The 24628-nt window shown below is 35.4% G+C and overlaps 1 pseudogene; it reads right to left on the minus strand.

Annotated features, from left to right (window-relative positions):
• Positions 1 to 1791: 1791 nt before the first annotated feature.
• LOC116631398 lies at positions 1792 to 2250 on the minus strand (annotated as a pseudogene).
• Positions 2251 to 24628: the final 22378 nt, after the last annotated feature.

Consider the following 24628-nt stretch of genomic DNA (forward strand, 5'->3'; position numbering starts at 1 on the left):
GAGGTGGAAATGGGAGGTTATGAGGTTTGGGCATGTTTGCAAAAATATAACTATAGTTAAGAAGAAGTTTAAGTTGAGGAAAAATAAGAAGGAATATAAAACTGGCTACATGGCCCTGAATGTTCAATATTTTCTGGCTTAAAGTTGTTTTTTGATTAATCAATTTATGTCCTGAACTTGGAGACCACACTCCATAAATAAAATAAGAGGTAAGTAAATATTTGTCACTAACATTATGAGAACACTGAGGATATAACTTATTATAAGCTATAATTTAAACAATTTATTTTGAGAAACAAACTGGAAGGCAAAAAATTAGTAAATCATGTTACTTGTGTAATTTGTTAATTACGTAACTTACGTTACTTATATTATGTTCCTGGCATTGTGTTGATCATTTTAAATATATGTTACAACACAAGAGCAATCTTATGAAATGGGTATCAATATCTCATTTTATATATGAGGAATGTGAAGCTAAAAGCATTTAAATAATTTGTTTAAGGTTAGATGAGAAGTGGCAGAGCCAGGATTAAAATCCTAATCAATCAAACTGCATATTTTATTCATCTACAACCACATTACACTCCTGACAAAGTAAAAAATAAAGCAAATAAAAAGACTAGATATACAGTAAATCCAGTTTTGGATAGGAAGGCCACATTTTTTCTATATGAGAGGAAGAAAGCCTCCTCCAATATGAAAAAACATTAATTAATATTGTAATTCTTACAATGTGCTGACATTGTGACAAGAGTTGGACTTCAATATAAGAAAAGTACTGTTTTTGCATGTAAGAAATGCAAGTCTCTGACTTCAAAGAATATTTAGAGACTGCTACTGAAAGTATAAGAAGGTAGAAAAGTGGGGCTAAAATGGTGAAGCAATACTTAATCCAAAGGCACAATTTTGCATAGTCTGAATTTCCTCTCACTGTATAAGGATAAACAAATTATCTCAGATTTCAGCTTTAGGAGATTTAGATTATTATGAAGAATTCAGAGAGACCCTGATGGCCCTCCCACTTGATACTCTTTACAGAATAACGCTGTATTCCCCACCCCCCCGCCCCGCCCCGGAAATCTTTTTCCTTTTATTTCAGAGGGAAGGAAATAAAGTCAGACACTCACCCACTCCACCCCCTAAGCTCCTGCCTCACCTAGAACGTGGAGTGAAAGAAGGACGGGGCCCAGTCTCCCACAAAGCCCACCCTTTCTCCAACTCTTCCTTCCCACAAAGTGGCAAGATTAGAAAAATTATATTGTTCTTCCTCTGGCGCTGCAGCCAAAAAGTGAGGGAGGCAGATGTGGAAAAGGGAACTTCCGTTTACTACACAGAAACCCCCTCCCAGGCAGAGAAGACGCCCCGGCTGCCTGCGGGGAGAGATGGAGGTGAGATATGGGGCAAGAGAAGAGAAAGCCCCCAGACCTTTTTCTTTAATCTGACATATTTATATATTTACAGCTTTCGGGGAGGGGAAGAAGTTTGGAGTGACAATAGTTCTGCAAAGGCAGGGGATGAAAACCAAATAGCAGCTGTTTTGGCTATAATTTCCTGCCTCCTTGCTCCTAAAATCTTGAGGGGGAAAGGGGGAAACAGGAAGTAAGAAGTGGAGGGATGTAATGTTTGAGGGTCCTGAGCCCAGAGCTCACTGCAAAAGAAGGTGAGGCAGCAGAAGAGGGGCAGCCGGGTCCCACCAAGAAAAGGGTCCTCGGAGAGACATGTAAGAAGCGGCCACTCACGTCCTGCCTCTCCACCAGCTCCGCAAGTCTCCAAAGGCTGCGCCGGGGGCTACCCCAATCTCCTCCAGCAGGAGCGCTCCTCCTCCTCCTGCAGCAGGTCGGCCTGCGTCACAGCCTTCAGCACATGCTTCTTGAAGCTGTCCTGGACATCACCCCCCATCAAAACCTCATACTAGAGGAAGCAGGCCTTCTCAACGTTACAGAAGTCCATCTCGCACACGCTGCGGAAGTATTTGTCCAGGAGCTTCACAGGTCGGTGCATCGGCTCCAGCCTGACGAGTTCATTGACCAGGCGCTCCATGGCGCCGCAGAAATAGAGGCTGGCGTATCTTTTATAGATGACTTTGAGGTCCTCCTACTCCAGGAGGCTGCACATCATGGGCTTGCAAGCCAGAACGACTTGCATAAGCTCCCGAGCCGTCTTCTTTCGCGGCGTGTCTGCTGTGGCCAAGCACCATTTCTGCAGCCACAACTTCTCCGGCCCGCTGGTCGGCTGCATGAAGCGCATCGTCTTGCAGCCGGCCGCTCTGCGTGTCCCTCGTCGGCCACCGTAGGCCCCAAGTCCTCTTTTAAAAGTTTTTCTTCCCCTCTCTTGAAGGCTCGCCTGCTCCAGCCGGCCTGGAAACTTCTAAGACACCTGGCTCAAAGCAATGAAAGGTCAGAAGGGTATCTCCTAACTATGAGCACCTTAGGGGCCGACAAGTTTTGACAAGACTAACTGCTCCCCTGCTGCCTTTATCTAGAGTGCGTCAGTCAGTCTTGCTTGGGTGGGGCTTTGACATTCAGGGATCAGTTTTTGCTGAGGACCGCTGACATTTCACATTCTTCCATGTGCTGAACTTCGGTGAACTTGAGGCATAAGTTTTATTCTATAGTGAAGTTGTTTTATATATATACACATATATGATTCAATTTATATATATATAATTCAAAGCAGAAACAATTTGTTATATATGTAGAATCTTATGAATAAGCAAATACATCTTTTATCCAGTTTTCCAAAACATTTTTAGATCTGACTTAAGATAATGGTAATTTAATTTGAATTGCTTTTGAATGCAATATAAAGTCATTCTTTTCTCATGATTGCTTGATTCTAGATTTCAAATTTGTCTTTGTATATAATTGTAATCTCTCGAGTTTTTTTTTCACAAATGAAATATTAGGTGGATTCGTAAAGCCTGTATAAAATGTAATTAAACAATTTACATTATCAGGTATCTATCAAATATCAGTTAATCAGGGTTTTAAATAGTGAACAAACAGTGACAAAACAAAATCATGTGTTGTCTCCAGAAGAATGGCAACTATGTATTAATATAAAGGTCAGCTAGTACGCCTGAGTTGAAATGCTAGCTCAATGGCTCTAGTAGGTATGGGACTTTAGGAAAGCATTTCACTTAAGCATGCCTTGGTTTCTTCATCAATAAAAATGTACTTAGCGTTGTTGTAGGTATTAAATGATTTACAGAGATATTGCATCTGAAGTATTTAGCATGTTACTTGCCGTATAGTTAGCATTAAGTAAGCATTATTATTTATCTATTCCATACCCACAGACAGATTTGGGAAGGAGGGAGACTACATAGTGAATTGCCTAGCTTTATTTTTCCTGTTGCCTAAGATAAACTGATAGGTCCAAAGGGGTACTGAAGTTAACTTCTATTGGGAGAACTGATTGTGAAATTTTCAGGAATTTTGGGAGTTGGTTGATGTTATGTTGGTAGCTTGAAATTGGCTATGATGGGATTATTTATACCAACTAGTGCCAGAGGGAGTTGTTAAACATTTACCAGGATAATACTGAAGTTAGCTTTGTTATCCAAGTCAGTAGTTTTGCCTGCTCTGATCTACTGGTCACATGTAAAGGATCTCTAGATAGATTATAGAAAATATTACATCTGTTAAAAAAAAAAAAAAAGAAATTGGAAATTTGGCGGTTTCTTATATTGGTAATGTTTACCCACAACATGACCCAGAAATTCTACTCCAAGGTATTCACCAAAGAGAAATGAAGGCATAGATCCACAAAAGAATTGTTCAAGAATTTCCTAGCAACATTACTCATAATGGGCAAAAACAGACTTCTCACAACAGTAGTATAAAAATAAATTTTATATTTGTACAAGTGAATACTACATAATAATAGGAAGAAATTAATTATTGATGCATAGAGCCAAGTGAAAGAATCTCACAGATGTAGAGTTGACTGAAAGAAGCCAGACAGAAAAAGAGTGTGTAACACATGACTTTATTTATATAAAGATTAAGACCACACAAAAGTGATCTATGGTAAGAGAAATTAGAACAGTTGTTGCCTTGGTGGGTTAGGGATGGTGGTGGTGGTGATGGTGGTGATTGACTAGAAAAGACCATGAGAGAAATTTTGGGGGTGATGGAAATGTTCTATATTTTGAAGTGGAGGTTGGCTACATGGGTATACACATTTATCATATCTTACCAACTGTACACTAAAGATCTGTACATTTTACTTTACATAAATTATATATCAATAAAGAAAAATAAAGCAATATATTTTAATAGAAATGCTGCTTAAGAATAGATAAGGGTGATGACTAAATTTGATGATTAGAAAATAAAGTTTGGGGAATATGTATATTTATATGAAAAGAAGAAAAAGAGTAGCAATTAGGTATACAATCCATCTATTCCATCTTTCAGTCACTATAATTTTTTGAATTGTGTGACCTTAGATAACTAACTTGACCTTAAGAATATTCTGGTTTCTAATCTGCTAAAATGGGATTAAATATAATATTTACCTTAAAAGATAGTTAGCCGGATTAAATGAAATAATTCATCAAAGGAATTTAAGGTGCCTGGTGTTTAGTAAATACTTAATAAGTATAAATTCTTTTATAACTATTTTTATTATTATAGGATATATGCATAAAAGAAAAGATAAAACTCAAAGAGAATACTTACTGAATTTCCAGTTCCATCTCATGAAAATGCCAGAAAGAATGGAGCAGGTACATAAAGAACTAATAGACTAAATTTCCCCTGAGCTGAGCACCTGGAATCTTCAGAATGAAGGAATCCAGGAAGTACAAAATAAATAAGAAGAAACAAACCTAATCACTTTTGCTGCAGTTTTAATTTTCAGTTAAAAAGAGAAAGTATTCCCCCCAAAGAGGGAAAGTGATATGGCTACTTTCAATAGGCAAGGGACAAATTGTTATCATCCTTCTAACCAGCAATAATGTATATTCTAGAGAACAATGAATTTGTTCCTTCTAATGCACATGGAAAATAATTTTAAACCCAGACTTAAATTTAAGAATAGAAGAAAAAGTACTCAGAAATCCATGTGTGACATACTTTACTTTTCTAGGAAAAATAAAATCTTTAGTATTTTATATTTAGCATCAGTAATAAATGATGAAGATAAGAATGGAATTAGCTTTGTGGGCAGGGGAGAGGAGTTAATTTACTTCATTGTATACTTCTCTATACTTCTAAAAAATCTTTTTCACTATGATTACTTATTACTTTTATGATAGCAAATAGAAAACTTAGATAAGTTAAATGAAAACATCATATATTATATGTATCATCTTTTTTTAAGATTTATTTATTTTAGAGAGAGAGAACACACAACGGGGGCCGGACAGAAGGACAGGGAGAGAATCTCAGGCAGGTTCTGACTCCCTGCTGAGCGTGGAGCCTGATACGGGGCTCGATTTCACCACCCTGAGATCATGACCTGAGCTGAAATCAAGAGTCTGTCACTTAACCAACTGAGCCACCCAGGTGCGCCCTTAGGCTGATTTTTTTTTAAAGATTTATCTATGTTGTTTTGAGTAACAGTAGTTTATATTTTTTATAGCTGAGTAGTAATGCATTGTTTGAATATACAAGTTGTTATCCATTTCTCTGTTAAGGAACGTTAAGGGTGTTCCAAGTTTTTGGCTATTATGAATTAGTGTGGTCTAAAAATCCTCATATGAATGATTTTGACAACTATATTTTCATTGCTCTTGGATAAATGATCTAAGAGTGACTTTTCTGGCTCATATGATACACACACACACACACACACACACACACAGTGCCCACGCCATATTTTTATGTAATAACAGTATGTTATTTTGTTATACTGTTAAGAAATGACAAATAATTTTCCAAAATATTTGGAGAATATTCTCACCAGCATTGTGTGAGAGTTCCAGGTGCTCCACAACTTTACCAACATTCTGGTAGACTTTGTAACTTTATGCATTCTAGCTCATTGTGATTTTAGTTTCCATTATTCTGATACTCAAAGATGTTGAGAGCTTTTTCATGTGTTTATTAGTCATTTGTATATCTTGTTTTGTGAAGTTTTAGTCCCAAGTTTTTGCCCATATTTATTGTATTTTTTGCTTTCATTTTTATAGTTGATTTTTAAGAGTCTTTTATATATGGCAGATATATATTCAGAATATGAGTCATTTTTCATATATATTATATATATATATATATGGCAAATAGTTTTTTTTCCCCCTTACTGTGGCTTGTCTCTTCATTTTCTTTTTTTCCTTTTTTTTAAGATTTATTTATTTATTAGAGAGAGAGAGAGAGAGAGAATGTGTGCACAAGTGAGTGGGGAGGAGGAGCAAAGGAAGAGGGAGAGACAAAATCTCAAGCAGACTCCCTGCTGAACACAGAGCCAGACACAGAGCTTGATCTCATGACCCTGAGATCATGATCTGAGCTGAAACCAAGAGTTGGACACTCAACCTACTGAGCCACCCAGGCACCCCTGTCTCTTTGTTTTCTTAATGGTATTCTTTAATTAACTGAAAATTTTAATTTTGACAAAGTTCAATTTTTAATGTTTTTCTCTTGGTGCTTTTTTGTGACCTGTCTAATAAATCTTTGCTGGGTAGGCAAACCTCAGGTTTTGAGGTGGGAATATTCTACCACCCTAATTATTTTTCCCCTTCTTACTGATTATCCACATTCACCTTTCTATTCAAAGAATGGAATGTGACAAATTAAAATGATCAATGAAATCACCTTCCTACTAGAGATTGCTAAGTAAGTCTGGTTGCTCCAAAAGATTATTAAAATCCCAAAGCAACTCCACAATGTTTTAGTAGATTATGTTTTTGTGGAGGACATTATATTTGAGCTTTTTCCCTCAGAAGGAGAGAAAAAAATCATATTTTAAGTCAAATTTTATACAAATCATGTGGCTATAAAACCCTAAGTACACATCTGGTCTTCTGAGAAACTCTTTCAACTTCAGACTAATGTTATAAACAAAAGTTAAGAAATTTTAATCTATAAAGTGTTTTAAGGCAATGATTATTCAAGTACAAACTCATGTCTGTTTTGCAGAATACATACAGTTGCTGCAGATAGATCTAAATTTATACTAAAAATATAAAAACACAAACTTTCTTGGCAACGTTGTTTTTTTTCTAGTTATGTATAGACATAAGCATTTTTACAGGAAAATATCCTCCACTTTCAAAGTGGTACTTGATTTTGTAACACAAGTAAAACATTTGAATTTTCGTTTTAAGATTTTATTTATTTTAGAGAGAGAGAGAGGACAGCGTGCGTACACGAGAGAGAACACAAGCAGGGGGAGGAGCAGAGGGAGAGGGACCAGTAGACTCCACTCTGAGTATGGAACCCATATGGGGGCTTAATCCCATGACCCTGAGATCATGACCTTAGCCGAAACCAAGAGTCAGATGCTTAAACGACAGAAGCCACCCAAGCGCCCCAACATTTGAATTCTTAATAGAAAGTTGCATTCCTCTTTAGTATATCTTTATACTTTCAACTGATGGTCAGAAAATATAAAAAATAAGTTTTAAAAGCATAATCAGTGCTCTAAAACTTAAGAAAATCCTTGTCCAAATGTTTATCTTTCTTACAATTTAAAACTCTGGAAGTAAAATACCATTCTTTCACTCCTATGTCATATGTATTTTTAATATGTATAAACACACACTCTGCACATTTGTTTTCTATACTTGAGTATATATGGATAGGGGCACCTGGTTGGCTCGTGTCAGTTAAGTGTCCAGCTCGTGATTTCTGCTCAGGTCACGATCTCATGGGTCATGGGTTTGAGCCCAGTGTTGTCAGGCTCTGTGCTCAGTGGGGAATCTGCTTGAGAATCTCTCTCCCTCTCCTTCTGCCCCTCCCCTCACTCACTCACTCTCTCTCTAAAATAAATAAGTCTTTAAAAAATTAAGTAAAGTATATATGAATAAATGAAACACTGATGAACAGTCATGCTCTATTGTTCTGTCCCAGATTTCTGAAAAGCAACCAAGTAGCATGTTATCCCAAGGTCAAGATTGTTAAAATAATATTTTTTTTCCAAAATGAACTAGAAGCTGTATTTACGGATGTGCCTAAAGTTGCTTCACTGGGATCCCAAGGAGAATGTATGCTGATTTCTGTTTTTATTTGATCCTAAAATCTAGGGTTTTAATCTTTTTCTTCCCATTTTACTTGTAATAATTGCTTTTTACAGTTATTTAGTGAAAATTTCTATTCGCAACTTTGTGTTTAGAAATCTATACAGATTCAGGATCCTATGTATGTTCAGTAAAACATGTCAGGTTTTCCAAAGCTTGGATTATTATTACAGGTAGACGTTGTTAGGGAACCCTATATTAAACTAAGTCAAGCACTCCAAAAAGAATGTAGAAATATAAGCAGTTGCTGAAACGACTCTTTTATTTGTGAGCTGGTTGAAATCATTAAACTTCTTAATTTCTTATATTGTAGGCCAGAAACGGTGTATGCCAAGATATGGCACAGAGATATCACAAGACCTGGTAGAGTTTATTCTTAGCTCAGGATATATCAGCTTTCAGATTTTTTTCCCTTTGAGCATGAAATGCTCAGTTTTTAAAGGTATTTTCAGAAGCATAACATTTAACCAATTCTGCACACCACAAAGAAAAAAGGAATGGCAGCAATCACTTTAATTTTCAGGTCTATATACCATGTAATATAATATATAAATTACTTGGTTAGAATGTTGTCATAGTTATGCTAAAAAATAAGAATTTATGCTAGAAACATAGACCAAATATTAACTCCATTTATTAAATAATACTAGAGCAGGGATGATATGGCAAGATTTAGTTTTATTTGCCACGTTCAGAAAGTATATTCTACGTATCTTGCTTTTAGTTACCTATTTCATTACATCCATTCTTTTTCATCTCTTAGATAAAGGAGAAATAGCAAACACTATATAAATAAAACACACATGCAAGGAAGAAACAGAGAGTGCCTAGGGACATTAGGGAAGATTTCAGAGAGCCTTGAGTTATGACCAGAAGGATAGTAGACTTTTTCCAGATGGACAATGCAGTTCTAATTATTCTTTTTACTCTCCCCTCCAGCTGTTTTATTTGTGATTTTTGTTTAAAGTGTTGACTCTTGTATTTGTAATATTTTTTTCCTTCCCACATACTATGCATTTGGGAAAATAGTTACTGCAATAATTCTTCATTGGTTGGTCCAGATGCCCAAAGGGTGAAGATTTTATGGAGGCTTTTCTTTTAGCTACAACACAGGCAGATTTATTCCTATAAACTTTCTCAAACCCTATTTGGCAAAACACCTCTCTCACTCTTATTGCTATTAAATCTTCCGTGAGCATTTGTTATACATGCAAGAGTATAAGGAAGTAAGCATCTTTTTATGTTTGGTCTAGTTAATCTTGTATCTAAGGAAAATAGCTTCTTATATTCTTTCTACAACTCTAAGTACATAGAAAAAAAATCATAATCATGAAATATCCATTTCATGAAATTTTCCTAAGGCAAAGTAGTAAGAGCTAAATCGCCACTCCTCCGCTTACTTTTGTACACTTCCTTGGCTCCCAGTTTAATTTGACTTAATTCTTCCTTAGCCTTAATTGCCATCTCTTTTTTCAATGGTTAAGTTATATATTAAAATTTGTGCAATTTCTAATGAACTGTACATAAAAATAACTTATATATCGCATATTAAGACTGGAGAAAAAAATATAACATTTTGTCCTCTCAACATGGAGAAAAAGTACATATTAAATACTTGTTAATATGTATTAAATATAACCTTCCTATAAGATGTGACTCCATTTCAGCAAATCATGTTCATGGAAAAAGTAATATGAGATTCAAAAGATTAAATAGGACTATTAAATTGCAACTCATGTGCTATAATTCATGTGCTTTTTGCTAAGTAGTTTTTTTTTTTTAAAGATTTTATTTATTTTTTTGACAGAGATAGAGAGAGAGAACAAGTAGGCAGAGAGGCAGGCAGAGGGAGAGGGAGAAGCAGGCTCCCCGCCGAGCAGGGAGCCTGATGCGGGGCTTGATCCCAGGACCCTGGGATCATGACCTGAGCCGAAGGCAGCCGCTTAACCAACTGAGCCACCCAGGCGCCCCTGCTAAGTAGTTTTAATCACAGAGCATATAAAATTATTTCTAACCAACTGACAAAGAATCTAAAATTTAAGTTAGAAGAAAGACTTTTTACTTTATGCCTAACTGCCTGATTTACATGCTGATTTTGTGGACAAGATGCTTGTGTTTCTGTGTTTGCAAATTGTAGAAGAAAAAGTAAACTAAGAAAAGTTTTCCATTTTTAATCATATGGTAAGTATTTAATAATAACTTGTGCATTAATTGCATGGAATTCAGTTTACCTTCTGAAATATATGACTTAGTTTAAGCATCTAATGAATAAGGGTTAAGAGTATAAATTAACTTATTTTTTTGTGTTAGTTGGATTTGTATTGGCCTAACTACCCCTGAGAATGTTGAACATTACCTGAGCCTTATGCTTCTGGAAAATAATAATTAAGAAACCCTTCCCCTGCTCCTCCCCACTTTGTGTTCTAGGAAATGCCCTACTGCAAATAACTATCCACATGTAACTTAGGTAAGATTCGCGGATAGCCTTCTTGCTTATATATTGACAAGGCTAGACATAAATCCTCCAAACTCCTATTCTTTGGTTCATTAATGAGTAGCTAAACCATTTGTGCTACTGAGCAATATGGACAAAATGCTTGGTAACCTGCCTTGATCCACATTTAGTAAGTTTTCATTTGGCCCCTGAACTTTGGTACCTTCTTTATGAGTCCCTCCTGAGAATCAGCTCACCTCACAGAAAAACATTCCTGATCAACTGTCAGAGCACACCACCTATTCATCCCACCTCCGCACAACGGGTTCTTTCTAGCCTTGTTTACTCATTCCTATAAATAAAATCCATTTCTGCCTGACCTTTGAGAGGTTTATAGATGTTTTAAGTTCAGAGTATTTTCTCTACTGTCGTAGTCTGCCTCCCCTTTATTGCAATAGCCTTTTCTCCTTACCTGAGTCTGGATTTGGTTTTAATTGATAATCCCTTTTTAAATTATGATCAGTTTCTGACTTAAGAAAAATTGTTACAGACAATAATTCATGCAAACCCATCTGCACAAATCAGAAATAGAATTAGGATCCCTCTCAAATTTGAGAGTTTAACTTACATATTTTTAGGAAGAAAGAGAATCAGAATAATTTAGTCTTCATTTTAATACTGGCCTAGGTTTCAAAACACTCAATTATATCCACTTTACTATTACAACTATTTGGAAAAGCTAATCAAATATCATAAAATTGAAGTAGAAAATGAAGCAAGCTCAAGATTTTTACTTTGCATGTTAGGGTGAAATTCTGGTTTAGATATGTACCTTGGGAAAGCTAACATGCTTTACTTGTTGAAAGGAAAGTTTTAGGTATAATCAAATGCCCATCTGTATATAGGGTGTGGCAAGTCATGGAAGAAGACAGGAAGCCTTCAAGTATATCTGAACAATTTATTATATTATATCCCAAGTACCTAGCCCAAGATGTGGGGCATAGTGTATACTGACTTAGTATTTACAGAATAAATTTATAATATCCCTTTTTATAGTATCTTTTTTTGACATAGGCACATTTCATTTTTTATTTTAGTTCACTCAAAAACATGTCAATTCTTGGAATAAGATTGACAAAAAGGGAGAATGTACGTATTTATTCCTTGAACAGAAGAAATGGGACGTTAGGAAAATGAGAAAGTGACATGTGTACTTATATCACTCATTTTCAAGTTTAATAAGCAACTCTAAATGTTATGCTTAGTCATCTTGAGATGAAATTTTTCATGGCATTATGTATTTTCTGGTCATTTATTTTTTTATTTTGAATTTATAAACTGATGCTATTGTATAATTTCATGAAAGTATAAACTAATGGTGGTAGTATATTGTAAGTTAATAAATATAAGTTAGATTCCAAAAATCCAATCCAATATGAATAACAATTTAAAAATCAGACTCAAAATCAATTTGTGGAGAACTACTATCTTGACCCTGAAAATTTTTCAAAAAATGTAGTATGATAAGGCCATTTCCAGCTGTAGTACTGGCCACTCTTGGTGTTCTCTCTGTCATTTACATTCCCAAATTTTAGGAAATAGGCACCTTTGATGATACTATTTATGTAGTGACATTTATTCTGTTATGCACATACTTATGCTACAGCAGACCTCTCCCTCTAACCTATTTCTTATTCCCTCCCACACTAAACTGGGTTGATGGTGTTGCCTCATAATTCATGTCCATTAGGAACCTTGGAAAGTAGGCACCTGGGTGGCTCAGGTGGTTAAGCATCTGCCTTCAGCTCAGGTCATGATCTCCAGGTCCTGGGATCGAGCCCCGCATCAGGCTTCCAGCTCAGCAGGGAGTCTGCTTCTCCCTCTCCCTCTGCCTCTCCCCCTGCTTGTGCTCTGTCTCTGTCTCTCTTAAATGAATGAATAAAATCTTAAAAAAAAAAAAAAAAAAAAAAGGAACCTTAGAAAGTAACCTTCTTTGGAAATAGGGTCTTTGCAAATGTGATCAAGGTAGATGAGATAGTAATGAATTAGGGTGAGCCCTGAGTCCAATATGACTCTTGTCCTTATAAGAAAAGGAAATTTGGACATAGAATCACAGACATGCATCCAGAAAATCAAGGATTGCCAGCAGAAGCTAGAAGAGGCAAGGAAGGCTACTTCTCTTGAAATTTCAGGGGGAGCTGAGACTGTTATCTGAACCTCTAACCTCCAGATCTATGAGAGAATAAATGTCTGTTGTTTTAAGCTACCCAGTTTGTGGTAGTGTTACAGTAGCCACAGGAAACTAATATATACCCCATACCCAAAAGAACCCTGTGTGGTATTTAGGATAGGGATTTTGTAAAGATGAATAAAAAGAGAGAGCTGTAGGAGCTCTCATTACTCACACAGTGCCATATGCTTCTAAGGGCTGCCAGTATTTTTTGTATCTAACAGGTGGCATCACTGATTCCTTCTCTTAAAGGGGAACAAGGTTTCTTATTTTTTTAATAAGGTCTGACTTATGTAAGGTAACAATCTATGCTGTAAGATATCCAAAAATAATTAATGACTTAAAAATAATGAAACAACATGTCTCACTCATGTAACTGTCTAAAGCAGATGTTCCTGATTGGAAGCCTGTTCTCCTCCAAATGTAGATTGAGGGACCCAGAGCCAAGGCAGCCGCTTAACCAACTAAGCCACCCAGGCACCCCATTATTTAGCTTTTAAATTTTTAAATTTTAATTTAGCTTCGCTGGTATAGTATTGATATTTAATGTCATTCTTTTATTAATTTGTAAACATTTTACAATTATCTCCATTATAAACTTTCTGAAATTTTTAAAATAAAAATAACTTTGGTACAGATACGGGAGAGAGATTAAGCAGTATTTAAATATGTACTCACTTCAAACCCATAATCACACCAGTCATTTTAAACTGAGAGAAAAATTGGAAAAGCATGGTTAAAGGAAATGGGCAATTTTGAGTTTCTGAGAGACCTAATTGAATGAACCTCAATGTCAACTGCAGCATTTGAAAGCACAGTTTACAAGAGTTACTTTAGATACCATTACAAGAAAGTATCCTTCTGCAGTATCTGGTGATCTTAGCATAGGACTGAATAGCATCAGAAGCATCTTTAAAAAAAATAAGGAACTACTTTTTGTTCCAATGATAGGTATTGTATTTGTAGACTAAGTCATCTCTTGGTTTAAGAAAGTTAATTGTTGACAGTGTTCTCAGTAATTTATACCCTTCCATTTTAGCATAGAGGACTTCATATAGGTGTCTTCACTCTTCAGTTGAGGCGGGATCAGCACGTGCTGGGGAGGCAAGGCAGCCCCTGCAGTATTTAGACATAAAGTTTGGAGAAGGAACTGAACTCAGCAGGGTCTTGTTACAGAGTGACACTATTATCATTTCAGTCTCTTGCGCTTAAATTAAGAGTTTCATAAAGAGGCTACAGAGTTTATTTGCAGGGTGTTTTGATCAATGGATTTATTTTTGGCTATTCTGGGACAAAAATGCCTGAAACAAAATGTGTGTTTTTCTCTCTCAATCTCCCTCTCCCTTTCCTGCTCTGGAAATTGTCTTTGCAACCCTTTATCTTAGAAAAAGTTAAAATGCAAATGAAAGTTAAAAGCTGAAGTGTTCATTGTTGTAGATTCGTGTCATATTTATAATAGAAAGTAAAGCATCTTTTGCTAAAACTATAATTGAAGGCTGAGTTAAATTTGTGATTGAAGAGGAAACAACCCTGAAGTAAATGGTAGTTAAGCACAACAAATTAAAACAACAAATAATGTGTCTAAGAAATATATAGTTTGGTAGGTAAAAAAGTTACCACTATCATATTTCAGACTAATTATTAGCTGTTAGTACTCATCCTAAACTGTTGCTGAAATTTGTCATACTCCAAGCTTGAAATTGCCACGTAGAAGTAGTTTGAAAGGCAATGGGAATCACAATAATCCCAAGTAAGGGAAGTTGCGATTCTTGTTATTGGTCGTCAAACAGATGGACAAAATGCTTGTTACACTTTGCACAAAAGCCATGTGTCTAGCATGATTGTACATTATGAGATTTGATAGGGAAAATTCAGGATGTCAGAGTGGATTGTTAGCTTCTCCCCTTCTTACAGATTTGGTAATATCCTATAATAAAGATACAGACCTGGGTTAAAACTGACTCATCAGAAAGAAAAGGCATACTTTTTGCCTCTGGCCAACCTCCAAGGATGGCTGAGAATGACCTGTAGCCCTGTTTGGATAAAAAAGCTAAATTATTTAACAAAAAGCTTCTTAGAGTTAGCAGAGTTAAGGAAGTCAGAACCAAAATTGGCAATGAGATTGAGTTATGTGAGAAGCGTGATTCCCACAGGCCCTTTCCGTGAATCTTCTGTTATATACTACAAGGCAGACACAGGAGACAATTATTTTTATGGTATAAGTGCAGATAGCAGGGAGAAATGCTGATTAACTGTGCCTCCCCATCCCGAACCATTGTCTCCAGTTGTCCAAAGCAGATGCCTCAGTGGAGGTCATTAAATTAAGGGTTAGGGAAGTGAACAAATAACTGAGAATTGTTGCTAGGAAACAAATAACTCCAAGTTCCAGCTCTAGAATCAGGTAACATGGCTGAACACAGTATCTGACTTTAAGGGAGTTGCTTTCCCCGTGTCTGGGATTAAGAGATGATGTTTGAGCTTCCATTTAGCAATCAATCCTTTATTCACACTTGTGCTTCTCACACACAAATGAAGACACATACACACAAACCTGTAGGGAGTGAGATGATGAAGAAAATCAGCACCCAGAATAGGCATTCTTGCCAATTGCCCTCTGAGATGTGGTCATGGATAACACTAAATAAGGGACTCCTTTAGAGGCCCAAACCAAGAGGTGGGAGGTGGGGGGCTGGGATATGAGTAAGGACCTAGAAATTTTTTCTATCAAAATATCTAGGAATCATCCCACTATCAGGGCAAAAATTTATACTATTCTTTCAAACAGGATATGAAGTATGGAGCAATGACCACTTTGTTTCCAATTAATTTTTTTCTCCTATGATTTTTTTTTCCATTGTATTATCCTTATCCTCCATTTTATCTAGAAATACCTAGACTTTGCAGTTATGTGAAATAAAATATTTCCTTAGTTTTCAGTCAAGGTAGTCTGGCTTTTCTTTTAACTGATATTAAAAACTTTCTTAGAATGGATACATGGAAATTCTATTCTCTGATCTTTAGGTTTTAGAAAATATCTTTATTTTGTCTTCTGACTTAATTAAGAGTTTGGTAACATCCTTTAGTCAAAATTATGTTCTTTCTGAATTTTGAAGACATTTATACTTGGTCTGGAAATCCAGGGAGATGTCTGATTCAAATTTAATTATTTTTGCAGTATAGAGGACCTATTTTTTTCCTCCTTGAAATTCTGAAATAGTTTTCAGTAACGAATTGTTTACACTCATCTTGCTTGGCCTTCTGTATGCCATTTGAAATTAAAGATCCCTGTCTTCCTTCAGTTCAGAGAAATTCTTGATTAATTTTTTTTCATTTTTTCCCCTTGTTTTAGTCTCACTGGTCATATATTTTAAATTCTGGCTTGATTCTTTCTTGTCTTTTCTTTCTTTTTGACCCTTGCCTTTTTCTTTTTGCAACTTATGCTGGGAGATTTTAACAAATTCATAGTCCAGATCACTCAATCAGCTATTTCATCTTTTTAGGATGATGATTAAATATTATTATATTTCTTTAAATTACATTTTCTATTCCAACCCCATCTCCTACTGGACAGCTCACCTTGTTTCTCCTAGTACAAGATTTAGCCCATGCAACAACCTCTTTATAAAATGCTCCTCTACCTGCATTTACGTGTTTCCTATTTCCTCATCATATTTCAAATAATATATCACATTCTCAGGGAATTCTTCTTTAATTCCAAGGATATTTTTTGCTGTTGTTAAATCTGTTATTTTTATCATCATTGCATATATAACTCTGTTTTTATGTTGTTATTTAATGATTTTTCTTCAATTAATTTTGCGCTTCAGAAGAAAAATGGTGTGTGATTACAGCCCATTGTAATATCAGTGTGGAATGTTATAAATATGGGTGGACTGACTGAATTAACAAGTTATGGCATGGGGAAGGACGTTTCTTTTTCCCTCCAGCCTCTTCTCCAGTGGTTCTCTTGTTATAATAAGCACTCCTTAGGGATCTCTGCCATTTTTATGGTTAGTGATTAATTTCCTAAGACCTTAACCCCACAGTCCCCATTAATGAAATGCTTGTATTTTTATTTCTTTAATGCTGAGGTATTTGCCCTAGAGCTTATAAGAATCTTACCTGGTTTTTCTTTATATGCCAAACTGTGATCGCAGTATTATGCTAAGTATCATGTTTAATTTCTCTTTCTCTCTCTCCTCTAAGCATGGTATTCCTGACTTCCTCTTCCACCATTGCTACAAGGAATTCTTCGTTGAGTATTCTCATAGTAGCTTTATCATCCTACAGTCAAATTTTAGCCTGAGAACATTCTCTTGATCATCTGTTGTGACATTTAGAGTAGCACATCTCATTTGTGGATGTGCAGCCGCCATCTTAACGTGTCTGAATTCTGACTGCAGCTTGCAATTATGTGCATTGTTGATTCCATGTATCTTTTGATTTATTATATATCTCATTTAAGTCTCTCAGCAATGAGGAATCTGAAATTCAGAGATTTAAGCACACTTCTCAATGGCTTTCCTTAATAAATGACTGAGCTAGCTTACTTATGCAAGTCTCTTTAGTATGGAAATCTATTTTAAAATCAAAATTTGTCCATGTCACTCACTTCCCTGCTTAAATTCTTCAATTGCTCCCTGTCACCCAAAAGATTAAGCCTAAATCCTTAAGCATGATACATAAGCCCTTCCATGAATTGGCCTCTTTTTATAGATCCTGCTTCATTTCTTGCTCTTTTAGACCACAAACTTCGTACAAAGTGCTTCACACAATATATCATTTCATAGTTCTATTCTTTTATTCATACAGTTTCTTTTGACAGAAGTGCCGGCTCCACATTTTTCTTTAACATTTATAGTTCTTTTTCTTCAAGTCTCGGCTCATTTCTGCTCTTAATGCTTTCTAAGATTATCTGGGTGGTTTAAATGTTCCTCTACTGCTCTTTCAGCACTCTGAGTATTTGCCTCCTTACATATGTTATCTTGCGTAGAAATCAGTGATGTTTTGTCTTTGTCTCCTCCACCGGGATGAAAAGTACTTTGAGGGGAGCACCTCTGTTTTTACTGTTTTATCTATTTTTAAATTAAGATATAATTGACATACACTACTATAGTAGTTTCAGGTACAACGTAGTGATTTCACATCTGTATACACTGCAAAATGATCACCACGAGTCTAGTTACGATCTGTTGCCTTACAAAGTTAGCACAATGTTATTATTATATGTGCTGCCGAAGCGAGCACAGCACAATGTTATTGACTATATTCCCCATGCTGTACATTACATCCCCATGACTTATTTATTTTATAACTAGAAGTTTGTTTTTCTTCATCCTCTTCACCTATTCCCCCTACCCCCCCACTCTGGCAATCACTAATTTGTTCTCTGTATCTATGAGTCTGGGTTTTGTTTGTTTTGTTTGTTTTGTTTTTTAGATTCCACGTATAAGTGAAATCATGCAGTATTTATTTTTCTCTGTCGGAATTATTTCATTTAGCATAATCTCTTTAAGGTCCATCCATGTTGTTGCAAATGGCAAGATTTTGTTCTTTTTTATGTCTGAGTAGTATTCCTTTGTGCATATACCACATCCTATTTATGCATGTATCTATTGATGGGCAATTAGATTGTTTCCATATCTTGGCCAATATAAATAATGCAACAATGAACATAAAGGCTCATATATCTTTTCAAATTAGTGTTTTTATTTTATTTGGATAGATACCCAGTACTGGAATTCCTGGATCATATAGTAACTTTTTTTTTTTTTTTTGAGGAACCACCACACCATTTGTTATAGTGGCTGCACCAATTTACATTCCCAACAACAGTGCACGATGATTCCCTTCTCTCCACATCCTTGCCAACATTTGTTATTTCTTGTATTTTTGGTAATAGCCATTCTGACAGGTGTAAGGTGATATCTCATTGTGGTTTTGATTTGCATTTCCATAATGATTATTGATGTTGAACATCTTTTCATTTTTTTTTTTTAAGATTTTATTTATTTATTTGACAGAGAGAGACACAGAGAGAGAGAGAGCACAAGCAGGGGGAGTGGGAGAAGGAGAAGCAGGCTTCCCGCCGAGCAGGGAGCCCGATGCGGGGCTCGATCCCAGGACCCTGGGATCATGACCTGAGCCAAAGGCAGACACTTAATGACTGAGCCACCCAGGCGCCCCATCTTTTCATGTTCTTATTGGCCATCTGTGTGTCTTTTTTGGAAAAATGTCTATTCAGATCCTCTGCCCATTTTTTATTAGATCATTTTTTTATTATTGAGATGTGTGAATTCTTTATATATTTTGAATATTAACCCCTTATTGGGTATACAAATGTCTTCTCTTCCATTCAGTAGGTTTCCTTTTTGTTTTGTTGAGTGTTTCCTTCACTTTGCATAAGATTTTTCATTTGATGTAGTCCCAGTTATTGATTTTCACTTTTGTTGCCCTTGCCTTTGGAGTCAGATTCAGAATAACATCACTAAGACTAATGTCAAGGAACTGACTGCCCATGTTTTCTTCTGGGATTTTTTTTTAAGTAAACTCTAGGCCCAATGTGGAGTTCACACTCATTACCCTGAGATCAAGAGTCATGTGCTTTACTAACTGAGCCAGGCAGGAGCTCCTCGTCTAGGATTTTTATGGTTTTAGCTCTTACATTCAAGTCTTTAATCCATTTTGAGTTGATATAATTGTGGGAGATTTGTAAGGGAGAGGTAAAGTCAAAAGATCATCTACCTATTCATTTGTTTTTTTCTACTAATGAACAAGATGAAGAAAATATTAAAGTTACTACTATGTTATTTGGGGTACCTGGCTGGCTCAGACAGTAGAGCATGTGACTCTTGATCTAGGGTTGAGAGTTTGAGCCCCATGTTGTGCATAGAGATTACTTTAAAACAATTACTACAGTATTATTCAAGTACTTCTCTCTACCTTTCAGCATGTTAAGAGGCATTTGCATCTGGGCAGTTCTGGTCACTGTAGCTCCTTGGTTTTGACTTCCTTGTCTCTTGATTTCCACTGCATAGTGTTCTCTTCCTGTAGCACAGTGCTGCATAAGCAGGTGTCACCAAGCCTACTTCTTGTCAGCCTATGTGAATTGAGCCTTGGGCAACTTATCCAAATGCTGATACTCCACTATTGCTATTGCTGTGAGTAGTAAAGTTCTTTGTCTTTGACGTAGAAGTCTTGTGTTTTCTGCCACTGTTCAAGAAATTGGAAAACTAATTTGTTAACTCGCAAGTACAGTAAAATCTCAGACCTTTCACCTTTCACATATGGATGTGTCTTGATCTCAAAGACAGTAGTATTGCTACTTGCTTTAAATCCTGATTATTTTAAAAATATATTTTATTTTCTGACTTTTATTCTAACTGATGTAATATCTTTTACCAATTCTAAAAATTTCTTATCAAAATATTATTTTCAATATTGCATTTGCTTCATATTCTTTATTATTAATTTTTAAAACTTTTTTATACATATATTGATGCATTTATCTTCCAGATTATTTTTCTCTTAATTATCATCCATCTTTTCAGTTCTTCATGTTGCATTTTATAATATCCTCAGTTTTGTCCCCTAGTTTATTAATTCCCTCTTTTATTGCATAAATTTTTAAGTTAACTGGCCCAAGGAGTTTTACATTTGAAAGTCTACATTTTTCTGTAATAGAAATATAATCTTGGTTCTACTTCACATCTACTTGTACTTTTTCATATTATCTCATTCTTTTAATATTTTTAATCCTTTAAGCTTTTAATCATTTTAGATACACCCATTTTTTTTTTTTTTTTAAAGATTTTATTTATTTATTTGAGAGAGAGAGAATGAGAGACAGAGAGCATGAGAGGGAGGAGGGTCAGAGGGAGAAGCAGACTCCCTGCCGAGCAGGGAGCCCGATGCGGGACTCGATCCTGGGACTCCAGGATCATGACCTGAGCCGAAGGCAGTCGCTTAACCAACTGAGCCACCCAGGCGCCCCAGATACACCCATTTTTTAATATTGTCTTTTGGATTATAATATTTTTAGCTTAAGGCCTTAGAGTTTCAATCACTTTTCTTGTATCTGATTATTCTAAATTGTGGTTGATGGCTTCCTTACGTATTTTCTAATTTTGAATTACTCATATTTTAGAAGGTCTGTGTTATCTTTTGCAACCTGAAGGGAGCTTCCTTCTCAAATACTTATGTGGATCCATCTTTTGTCCCTGCATAGGCATTCCACTCCAAACCCTAATTTTAAAGACCCAACATCTGTGTCATTGCAACCATGCCATATGCCTCCTTTATTAGCCACAGCATCACTTGATGTTTCTAGTGTCTCAAAACCACTTTCAAATTAATTGATTTGCTAGAATGACTCACAGGACTCAGTAGCATGTTACAGTAGTAGCTAAAATTTATTACATCAAAAGATACAGAGCAAGATTGCTATGAAAAAAATATGCATTGGGTGGAATCTACAAGGGTCAGGTACAGGCTTCCAAGTCATTATCCTACCAAGTCTCACGGGACACATTTTTCTGTCTTGTACCAAACTACACATGCAATATGCCTCAGCTCAAGGAAGTCCATTTGAATCTCAGGGTACAAATATTTTTGTGAATAACTGGTAACATAGATATGTTCTACTATACAACCAGCTGTGATAATAGAAGCTCAAGTTCCTGACAGTGAAAGCAGTCACGTCAGTAATCTTAATGTTTGCATAAAAATCATCCTCATATGTCCTGAAAATATGGTACAGCATGCCCCATTCTTCTGGGTATATGAAACATAAGTCATGTAAGAAAATGCAAGTAAGATAATCATATTTTGAGGGTTTGAACAAGAGTCAGTCTTGGTTCCAAATTACTGTAGAGACACTCTAGGGCTGAGAAACCAAATCTGCCATGTTAATCTTTTCTCACATGAGCTTTGACTCATTTTTTCACTCCCTTCTTGAATTCTGTTCTTTAGGCGTTTTACTTTCTTGTTGGTAAGTATAAATACTCAAAATATGGCTTTATTTTATTCAATATTTGTAAGTCTTTTTAAAAATCTTTTTTTTTACTTTTGCTTATTCTCCATATTTTCCTGTATATCTTTCTTTATATGAAGGACTCTACTTGTTGTCTAAAGAATTATTTGTGCATATTTGTGTGACTCAGCATTTCTCACAGTGGTAATAAAGAGCTGAATGTGCTGACGTTTGCATACAGAGTATGTACATGACAAACATTTTAATAATCTATCACATATCTATCTATCTATCTATCTATCTATCTATCTATCTATCATCTTCTATCTATCCATCCGTCTAATCTTCACTTGTTAAATAACTGTAATGAAAATGTTATAGTCCCAGAAGGGAAAAAAATTAAGATACAAAAAAACCCCCAAAAAGTCATGTATACTCTTCTACAGTTTTATCTTTGTATCACAAATGATTCCAGTTCAAGAGAAAAATATTTCAAAGATATGAACTATCCTACATCGTCACAGAGTCAAAAATTTTCCTTTAAATTAGATTTCATTTGAATTTTCAATGAAGATCTTATTCTTTGAAAAAATTTTGTTATAGCTCAAGACCACTGTAATATTGCCACTAGCTTTCATATCCCTCACATTTACCTATTTTGCTTAAATGTATTAGTTTTGAACATACTAAATTTTCACTAATAGTTATTAAGTTGTGTTTTGTATATATTCCATTCCTCAGTTGTAACTGGAGTTCCTCTAGAAGTATTTGCATAGCTTTCTCCTTATTAGTTAGATCCCTGTTTACTCTGGTTTATTGCTTTTTATCAAGTGTGACCTTAATAAAATTTAGTAACTTTTCAATTATGCTGCCAAATACGTTTCTAAAAATCTATTTGAAATACAAGAACTGTGATATAATATCTGCAGGTGAATTATCAGGACTAAGACTGAAAACTTACTTGCTTGCTTGTTCATTTTTTCATTCAACACATATTTATTGGGCAACTACTTTGTGACCACTGTTATGTCCTAAATACTGGGAATAGAGAATTGAGCAAAACAAATAAAATCTGAGATGTCCCTGGAGATTACCCTTGGAGAATATTATCATGCAACACTGTTGTCATCTTTCTATTTAAGAAGAAATTACCACCTCTTGCAAGAACTTAAGAGTATTCTCTTCTTTTGATATTCTTTATCCATTACAATGCCAAAAAATTGTTCTGTTGAAAAAAATGGGTGTTAATACACATCTAGAAGCTGGAATATTAGTCTCATGGAAATTAATTCTTGTCCAAAAATTGGATTTTGCTTCATTCAGATTAGGGTGAGTTTTCAAGTCAAAACATTAATTTAAAAATGGTACAGTCACCCTTTCAACTAGTTCTGATGGTCTTTTTAGCTCTGGCGGAGCTCCCGGATGGGAGGAGATGGGGGGAGGAGAATTGGATTGTTGCTTTTCTGCTTGGAATAATCTTCTTGTTCTAACACAATTTTTAAGACACAAATCCAATATCAGATTTTATATGCGTCATACTGATTCCCTCTACCATCCTGACAGAAGATGCTATACTCTAACTCTAAAGTGCTATTGCTATACCATATGGTTACCTTAAAAATCCATCTACTATACTATATTACTTGTATTTATTTATTTATTTGTTTATATTTTTACTCCTTTTGATACATTGGGAACTCCTACAATGTAAAGTTTGTTAATGATTTCCCCATTTTTATTTCCCTGAAGCATAAGGCATACTGTTGGCACATTTTGGTTTGGTTCATATAATAAGACAGTGTTGTATTAAAAAAATGAATGAATCAATAAATGTCATACAAAATGGTGGAAGTCCAAAGACTTTCTAAGCAGTGTCCTTGCCCTTCTGGGCTTGAGTGATATTATAACTTGTTTGAATGTTTCATTTCTGTTTTACTAAAATATGTTTGTTTCATTAATCTGTGATATTATAAATGCATTCTGTAATGGAAAATAGTTGAGTTTTTTTTTTTTTAATAGGTCTAATTGTCTTGCCAAATGTTGAAATCATATAATCTTTCTACCAAAAACAGCATATGTCTTCCTACTAGGAACTAGAATTGAATAAATATGTCCTAGATAGATTGTAATAAAGGCTGTTTCTCTTGGTAGACTTTAAGTGTTTAAGCTCTTCATGAGTGATAGATATTAAAGATAGGATGGGAGGTAAGAAGTGAAGGACCCAGGCAAAGACATTTTTAATTTTTTAACTTGATCTCTTAAGTGAGATATATGTTAGCTGTGGTACACAAGCTGTTCTTTACAAACCAGCATTTTAAATGCTTTACATCAGTCACTTGGTAATGAGTATTATTATTATTTTTTAGTAAAGCTTTTGTAAAATTTCCTCTTCTTTTAACTCTTCAAGGAAGAAGAAAGGTCAAGTTTTTATCCAGCCTGATTTTCTGTGTATTGCTTCAGTAGTGTTGGCACAGAATAAGAGATCCCATTGAGACATTCAGGATCGATGATGAAGATCATGTGGAGGAGAAGCCCCTTCCTATCCAGAGATTCATCTTTCAGGGTGAGTTTGAAGTTTCTGGTGTTTTCTCAATTCAAAAATGTGAAAGCTCTTTAACTTCTGGTTTATAATCCCACCCATACTCAAACCTTTTAAAAATTGAGTGTCTGTCTATAATGTGCAAGGGTATACTTAGTGAAAGGTACCACTGCTTCAGTGAAAATTGTCAGAGCAGGTAATTGCTCACCAAGAATTGAACACACATCAGTGAGTGGACTGAGAGCCAGAACTGACAAGTTTTGTTT

This window comes from Phoca vitulina, unplaced genomic scaffold, assembly GCF_004348235.1.
Source record: "Phoca vitulina isolate PV1807 unplaced genomic scaffold, GSC_HSeal_1.0 scaffold5, whole genome shotgun sequence".
NCBI lineage: Eukaryota > Metazoa > Chordata > Mammalia > Carnivora > Phocidae > Phoca > Phoca vitulina.